At 37.6% G+C, this 8,167-nt stretch overlaps 1 long non-coding RNA gene across 1 annotated transcript; it reads left to right on the plus strand.

The window, feature by feature from the left end:
- The first annotated feature begins 3,360 nt into the window (after positions 1–3,360).
- On the plus strand, positions 3,361–4,260 carry LOC143697106 (uncharacterized). Its single transcript, XR_013186176.1, has 2 exons — positions 3,361–3,408; positions 4,133–4,260. It is a non-coding gene; the product is annotated as an uncharacterized LOC143697106 (long non-coding RNA).
- The last annotated feature ends 3,907 nt before the right edge of the window (positions 4,261–8,167 follow it).

Below are 8,167 nucleotides of genomic sequence, written 5' to 3' on the forward strand. Positions count from 1 at the left end.
GACCCATCAAGTCACCCTGTTTTAACCAGGTCTCAGTCACAAATAAAAAGTCTAAGAAGTGAGATGTTAACAAGTCATTTAAAATAAAAGATTTGTTCGATATTGACCTGACATTCACTAAGGCCATCTTTACAGTAGCAGGGCAATCAGATTGCCGAGAGCGTGTTTGAGCAAACTAATGTTTCCAAGGTTGACACTCCGACTCTTACCATTTGATCTGATGGAAGAGCGGCGATGTGGCGACCAGATGACCGGAATGGGATAATTATCCTGAGACACGGTCGAAGTCCTCACAAAGGTGTCACTGCGAGATCCACGATGGATGTATCTGTGGCGGCGTGTAATAGAGATCGCTAAGACATGTGACCAACTGGGCGGCAACGTCATCAGAACGCAAAGAATTATGGGCATGTTTGGCCCGTTTACATGGGCTGGCATAGCAGGCTAGTGTTCTGGCATGAAAAAATAAATAAAAATAGCGTGAAAAACAGAATATAATCCTACAAAATGCAGCGGGCTAAAGAAAACATTGTAGGACCATACCAGAAAACTGTCGTCCGTTCAAAAGTATGCTAAAGTTTTAAGCACCACACTCCTCGCTCTCTCTCATCTATCTGCATGCAATCGCAATTCATGTCAAGATTGCAATGCTGGAGTGTGTGCGTGTGTGTTTGTGCGCCCGCGAGAGAGAGAGGCGCGGGCGCGATCGAAATGTGTGTGTGTGTGTGTGTGTGAGAGAGAGAGAGAGAGAGAGAGAGGCGCGATCGAACAGTGGAAACATAAAACATACTCCCTCATTTTGTTCATAGAGGTTATCATTCAAACTGCAAAGTGTTTACTTATATTTGTGTAACTTACACTCGCAATAAAACACAACATTGTGCTTTTGTCACACTCTAAACTCTTGTCAAGCTGTAACATACAACTGTCACCCAACCAAACACAGTTTTAAAAGCAACATCCAACCCCATTTCAAAACAGTCTGTGGGTTACATCTTTTGGACATTAATCATATCGCATTGGTTTTCATTTATTTTCTTCAGAGCAGTTACATATTCTACATTGATTAAAAAAAATCAGATGTGTTTTTAATGGTAGTATAATTTTATACGAAAATCAATTATTTACCGTTCAGATGAGAATAAAGGATAATTCAGGTATTTAGCATTTTGAGTCTATTTTCTAGTTAGTTTTGGATGAACTAAGTTAGAGTGGTGGGTAGAATGTTGACGATGGTCCTGTCTCGACTTTTTGAATCTTTTAGAATCGCCTCTGACCGCTTCAGAGTGAGTGTCTACGAGCATACACAAACATGTCCTTAAAACAACCCGTAATGTTCGTTTTCAAAACTGTGCAAGAAGGACTATTGCGGTTTATAACACAGCAGGTAGACGGCATCTTGCACACTGCGTTCTTCCCTCCATGCAATCAAGTCTGGCGCCTTCTGTTTGTGCCGCGGATTCCCAAAATGCTTTGCGTTCACCACTGGCAATACGCCACGATGTCGCACATTAGCAATCTCTATTCCCAAATCGGCGCAGCGGTTGTAAATTCCACCGGAGAGACGGCATAACGAATTCAGTCTCTGTAAATCCACCGAAGAGTATTTGAGCACCATATTTGGAGAATTATCTACACCAGGATCGAAAAACAGACTAGTGCTGGGCGGTTTGACCAAAAATTTATATCACGTTTTTTTTCAAAATTATGCCGGTTTTCCGGTTTATGACGTTTTTTTTTTTTCATGCATAATCAGGTGTTCAAAGCATTTTCTACTGGTTGAGAGAGGAATTACTGCAGTTAATTGACTTAGGATGGTCTATTTTACTGTCATTAGTGAATATTGTAGAATAGAATAGCACCCAGTAGCTATAACCTAAAATTGTTATTTCTTAACGTTCTAATAACGTTCTTATAACCAGGAAATAACGTTAATAGTTTATATAACAGGAGAATTGTACGTTCTAATGACGTTTGATGTTCTTATAACCAAGCAAGAACGTTAATACAACGTTTATATAACGGGAGAATTGACCGTTCTTATAACGTTTTGAATAAAGTTCTTATAACCAAGAAATAACGTTAATACAACGTCTAAAAACTGGACATTTTGAATGTCCCTAGAACATTCAGAAATAACGTTAACGTTTTTATAACTTAATGGGAACGTTATGAAAACGTTCTTATAACCAAAAATTGTTAGCTGGGGAAGAGGAGAGATTCGCGATTGCACTGATCACGTTTTAAGTGCAGGATTCTCTGAGAGCCCAGAGAAAATAGACCTATTTTAACAAGAGCAGCGTGTATCTGAGAGCGTGGCACATTATATTCCGCGCGCGATCAGAGAGATTCGCGCTCGCGCATTATATTAATGTACTTTCGCGGTACAATAATGCGCTCAGCATCCATCGTCCATGTAACGTAACAGAGCACTGCTGTTTGTTTACCCTCACTCAGAGCCAAGAGAGAGTTGCGACAACTCCATTGACTCCAGTGGAACGTTTTTTACAGCAATGGCGGCTCGCGGAGCCTCTCAATAGTTCCCGGAAGTAGCAGCAGCGCGCTAGAGTTACAGCAGAACAGACCGTTTGTGATGCACTTTAAAAAGGTAAGACGTTTAAAGAATAAGATTGTATATTATCAGTACATCTGAATCAAATTAGCTTATGTATTAAAGCATGCTAGTTGATTATTGCTCTCTAAATTAGTAGTTTTAGGGGACGTTATCAGGTAAAATAAAGGTCATTGGATAGTACCGCATAACCACGAACAGCCTATTAATGGTTAAACCCGTAATGATGCATGTTTATCCTTTGTTGTGTAATAAGAGGGAAAGACTTCTAAACAGGGGTTAAATATAACATTGGGGAGTGTGATAGTTGTAATTGATAAAATGAGTCAACAGAAACACAATTAATAAAAAACTCCAACCATACGTTTTGGCTTACTCAAATATGAAATCTAAAATAAGGAGATTTAAGGAGAGAAACCCCCCCGTTATTGCACATTTAATATGGTTTCATTCCATATTCATGCTTGAATATGTAAATAAATGTTGTTTAGAAGTCTTTCCCTCTTATAACACAACATAGGATAACGTAAACATGCATTAATTGAACGGCTGTTCGTATGCGGTACTAACTTTATCCAATGACCTTTATTTTACCTGATAACGTCCCCTAAAACTACTAATTTAGAGAGCAATAATCCCGTTATTGCACATTTAATATGGAATGAAACCAAATGTGCAATAACGGGAAAAAAATCCTTATTTTAGATTTCAGATTTGAGTAAGCAAAAACGTTGGAGTTTTTTATTAATTGTGTTTCGGTTGACTATTACCTGTCTATATTATGTTTCAGCGCAGCTGATTTGTATTGATGGGAAAGGGAGATGGAAGTTTATAAAGTAAGATTAAAAACCATGCTTAAAACGGCAGCAAGCCGTGTTCTAGATCAAATCACACTAGGCTAAATGGGGTATTATAAATACCATAACTGTATTATTGTCAGGAATCAATCAGATTCATTCCCATCCACCACTCAAAGGTCACTCTCCCCGGAATATTAACCAGTCACACCTGTTCACAATCAGTCACCTCGTTACCCAGCCCTATAAAACACTCACGCACACCCCAGTCATTGTCAAGCCTCCAACAGGAGAAGACCGTTACCCACGATTTCCCGAAGTTTCCAAGTCTGCCAACGAAGATCCATCACGTAACTATACTCACCCCTGAATATACTCACCTTTGTCTCCCTGTCTTGCTGTCTCCAGTATTCCAGTCTGGTTCCCTGTTTCCCGAGTCCTGCCATTTGAATCCAAGTGCTTCACGTGTCCACCGAGATCTCCCTGTTCTTCCCTGGATCTGAAACAGAAAAGTATTCGTATCACTGGACATTGTCTACCCACGTCCAACTCTCTGAAGAAGGGTCTGCTCACCTGGGATCCTCTGCACGACGTGATCGTCAACGCACCTGCACATGAACTTTGTCTCTGCACATATATCACTGTAAATAAACTCACGTTTGCTTTCACTTACCTCCGCCTCTGTGCCTGTATCCTGACAATTATATACTAACTACTATATAATTTATCCCGTTTTTGTTTCCTTTATCTCTTTCAACACAAGAAGCACAAAGGGGATTCAGTGGATTCTGAAGACTCCTGCACTGACGCTGTACCCTCACCTTCAGTCTCAGATCCTTGGATTTTGCAAGACTTTACTTGCTCCTTATTTTTAATAAACATTAAACTTCCCAGTGTTGGTGTTAGGTGTATCTGCACTTTTTCACAAAGTATGATTTGCACAAAATGTTTAGTTCTATTCAAATTGCTCCTGACTCGAGCATATTTTCTGCTCTCTTTGTCGGACAGTAGGCTACAAGAACAACAAAGAGGAAAGGGCAGATAACATGCTTGACATGCAGTTTATTAGACATTTATAAATCCCATTGTGCTAAATCAGTGCAAAGTCTATATATAAATATATATAGGTCATTGACAAATAAACAAATAAATGTTTTTTTAAATCTTTTCAAAAGTGATGTATATTTTTTGTGTCATGAACAATGTATTTAAACAAGTTTCAGTTGTGAACATTTCTAAGTGTTTAAATTCACCTGAAAGTGTACCAACCTACCCATACTTGAAAGCAGTTTTTACCAGTATTTGATAGAGATCTACAAGGCTCCTCTGGACAATGCATTCATGCACACTGCAATTACCATAATAAGAGAGCCATGTTTGCAGTTGTGCCACCCTGACATGCAAATTGCTAGAAAAAAGGTTTTCAATTATCTCAACAGCTATAAATCTACTGAAATGTATAAAATTTGTTTATATGAAAGAGTAAAATTATGCCATAGAATTTCATTTTTATTTTTTTATTCTTAAAACACCATTTAAATGAGTATTTTAGTCTGTTCATTTGTGCGGACAGCTGCACAACCTGACATTTTGGGGGGTTTAAGATAACAAAACATTAAATATGTATTATCTAAATGTACTAAAAATTAATTTAAACTAAATAGGTTTCATAGATTAAAGTGATGCATGTCATGAATTTAACAAATTATGTTAAGAAAATAATGTTTTTGGACACTTAGGAAATAATGTATGTGTGTGTGTGTGTATAATCATGTTTTGTTTTAAAATTAAATATATTATGTATTAATTTATATAGTAATAAGTAAGCATAAACTTTAAGATGAATGCAATTTTACATTTTACTTGTTTGCAATGGCTTTTTAAGACAATCACGTGTTTCCTGCAAGTCTCCTGTCCTTGTGAAACCATAGTGAACATTACATGATAACCCTTAAATAACATACAAGTTTAAGAACACAAAAATACTTCAAAACAACTGCAAAACGGTCTGTAACCAAGGTAAAGTTAGCCAGAAAATATGTTAACAAAGGCAGGCAACGCTGGTTGACCACAATAAACATTAAATATTAGCCGATTTTTATCTTTTAAAAACAATATTGCTGTAACTACATACACATACTACATCCAAATGTCAATGTATTATATACATATTGCAAACCAACGCATTTATTGACTACAAACTACCAAAAATCACAGTTCTGCTCTCTAACTCCATCGATTTGAATTGGCGCCGAAGCACTTCCTGGAACTATCTGAGGTCTACGCGAATCACGTGACAACCAAACATTTAGAACTTACGTTGTCGCAACTCTCTCTCTATATGGCTCTGCCATAGACAGGGCCGGATTAAGAGTTCAGAGGCCCCTGGGCACAATGTCTTGTAGGCCCCCCCTTAGGCAGGCCAAATTTATATTTTGTCCAAGGACATTTTAATATGGCATTTACAGTTTAACTGACTTAAAAGGAACCTTGTTGTACTATGCTGGAGTAAAGTTCATAAATGGTTGTTCTTTCCCAATTTTGTAAAACTATATGTTGGGTGGACCTCTGTGCCTCTAGGGGGGTTCGGGGGCATGCTCCCCCGCAAGAAAATTTCGTACATTTTAAGGTTAAATGCATCAATCTCGTGCTCTTTGAGAGATCAAAATTAAGAGCTTCAACCCATGCACTGCTCGTTGAACAAAGAAAAAGCATTGATTTGTACCAGGAAAATAAAGAGGGCTCAAACATCTTTTTAGTTATGAGAGTCTCAGTCTACATTACATTATCAATGGTGTTTTAGAATGCCAAACAATTATAATAATAATGTAATAATGATTTATATAATTATTCCTATGACGTAAAATCCATATCCTATAAATGTACTATATAAGTGAAAATGAATATTTCAAAAGTATATTTTAGTCTACATTACACTATAATACAGGAAAATTAAAATACTTTTGTCCTAATTTCTTCACTTGCAAGAAATAAACCCTTGAGCTTTTATTTAGGAGAAAACACGAGATAACCATGCTGTTCAAAGAGCGCACTTTTCTTTAAATCACGCAGCACAAACAGGATGCCTATTCTTAAAGTCTTGTGCTGTTTTATAAAGGCACAAAGCCATATCATGGTTTCGATTTTTGTTCGTTGGCAAAATATAACGCTAGAGACCTTTATGTTAGGTAAGGTTATACATTTTACATCTCATATGTGTTGGGAAAAGGGAGAAGAGAGAGTTCGGCAAAAGGCGGATTCGAACTCGGGTCGAGCGCATCAAAAGCAGCTTTCTAGCACTTCACGCGCCCGCGTGCGCCACTGTAGTTATTCTGTGAAGGGCGTCTTTTTGCTAAAAAGACAGGCACTTAGTGCAAATATACGCTCCGTTATCTAAAATATTTGTTTTCTTCCCCTCGCTTGCGCCACAATTGCGCATGGCGAACTTGCAATGAATACATTTTATCAGACCGGCCCTCGCGGCCTCGAAACACTACCGGCCCACCGGGGAAACTCCTGACTCTCCCGATTGCCACTCCGCCCCTGGTGCCCAGGGCCCCTTAGATGTTGTGGGCCCCTGGGCAAGTGCCCAGTTGCCCTAATGGTTAATCCGGCCCTGGCCATAGACATCATATAGAGACTGGATGCCCTATTGGCCGCTGTGGCGCAAGAAATGCGGCCGCCATCTTAAACCGGTCATACTCCTATTTGCGTTGCATAGCAGCAGTAGATTCCAGAGCACTGTGCAGCATATTCCTGCTCAAGTGCAGGGAAACGATTGGGAAATAATAAAAATAATTTCTTTTTTGACATAGCCTCCTCCAGTTCTTGTTAAACACACCAGACATGCAAATTCTGTGCATTTTGGGCACTTTTTGGGTGAAATCATATTTATTTTGTCCAACAGAAGTGTGCTTTCACTTTACATTTTTTTACAATCGCTATGACAATTTTTTCAATACTTTAAAACAAATTTCCTTACCTCTTAACACAGTTAGCACTACATCCGTCTGTGTAAGCTATACTATTAACACATTTCTTGTTGCTTTAACACAAAATGCATACAATTAAAATAAATTTCAAATGCTTGAACTTCATTTACACACAAGCTCAAACAAGATCGAAACAATGGATTTTTACTGGCAAATTTACAAATGCTTTAACACAGTATATCAGAACAGATAACTCCATGTTCTAAATCTAACCTTACAGGCTAAAGTCAAGGTAAACAGCTGTTTATATTGTGAATTGAAACACAAATATATCCCCTGTATTTTATTCTATTGTTACTGAGAAACAGCTGATTGAATTATGCAAATATATAAATTTATTTTTATTTATTTTATTCATTGCAGCAATTCTGTCTCTGTCTTTGTTTTTTCATTTCAGTAACCGTACATTCTATAAAGCACTCTGAGATGGGTCTTTTTTATTGAATTTCTGCAGAAAAAGACCTACACCCAACAAAATAAAAATGTAGAGAGGCTTCAAAAGAAACTGCAGTGCAAAACACAATCTATGATCAATACAATATACTGTCTGTTGTATAAGGGCATACCTGACACATATAAAATAATGCAGTTTCTGTAATTCCATCTGATGTTAGTGTTTTTATTGTGCTATGATTGACTAAATCTTCCTGTTGGACGAGAACATATGTTAGTGTTTTGAAAAAATTACTTGATTTTGAGACATGTTTGCAGTGTTTTGATTGTAAAAGTGTATTGTTGCTAGTGTATTATTGTATTTTGAAAATTAGTGTTGGAGTTTAGTTTACAATGTGTGATTTTGAGCATGA

The sequence above is a fragment of the Siphateles boraxobius genome, unplaced genomic scaffold (assembly GCF_051911475.1).
Source record: "Siphateles boraxobius isolate OS27281-9 unplaced genomic scaffold, OSU_SipBor_1 31, whole genome shotgun sequence".
NCBI classification, from domain to species: Eukaryota; Metazoa; Chordata; class Actinopteri; order Cypriniformes; family Leuciscidae; genus Siphateles; species Siphateles boraxobius.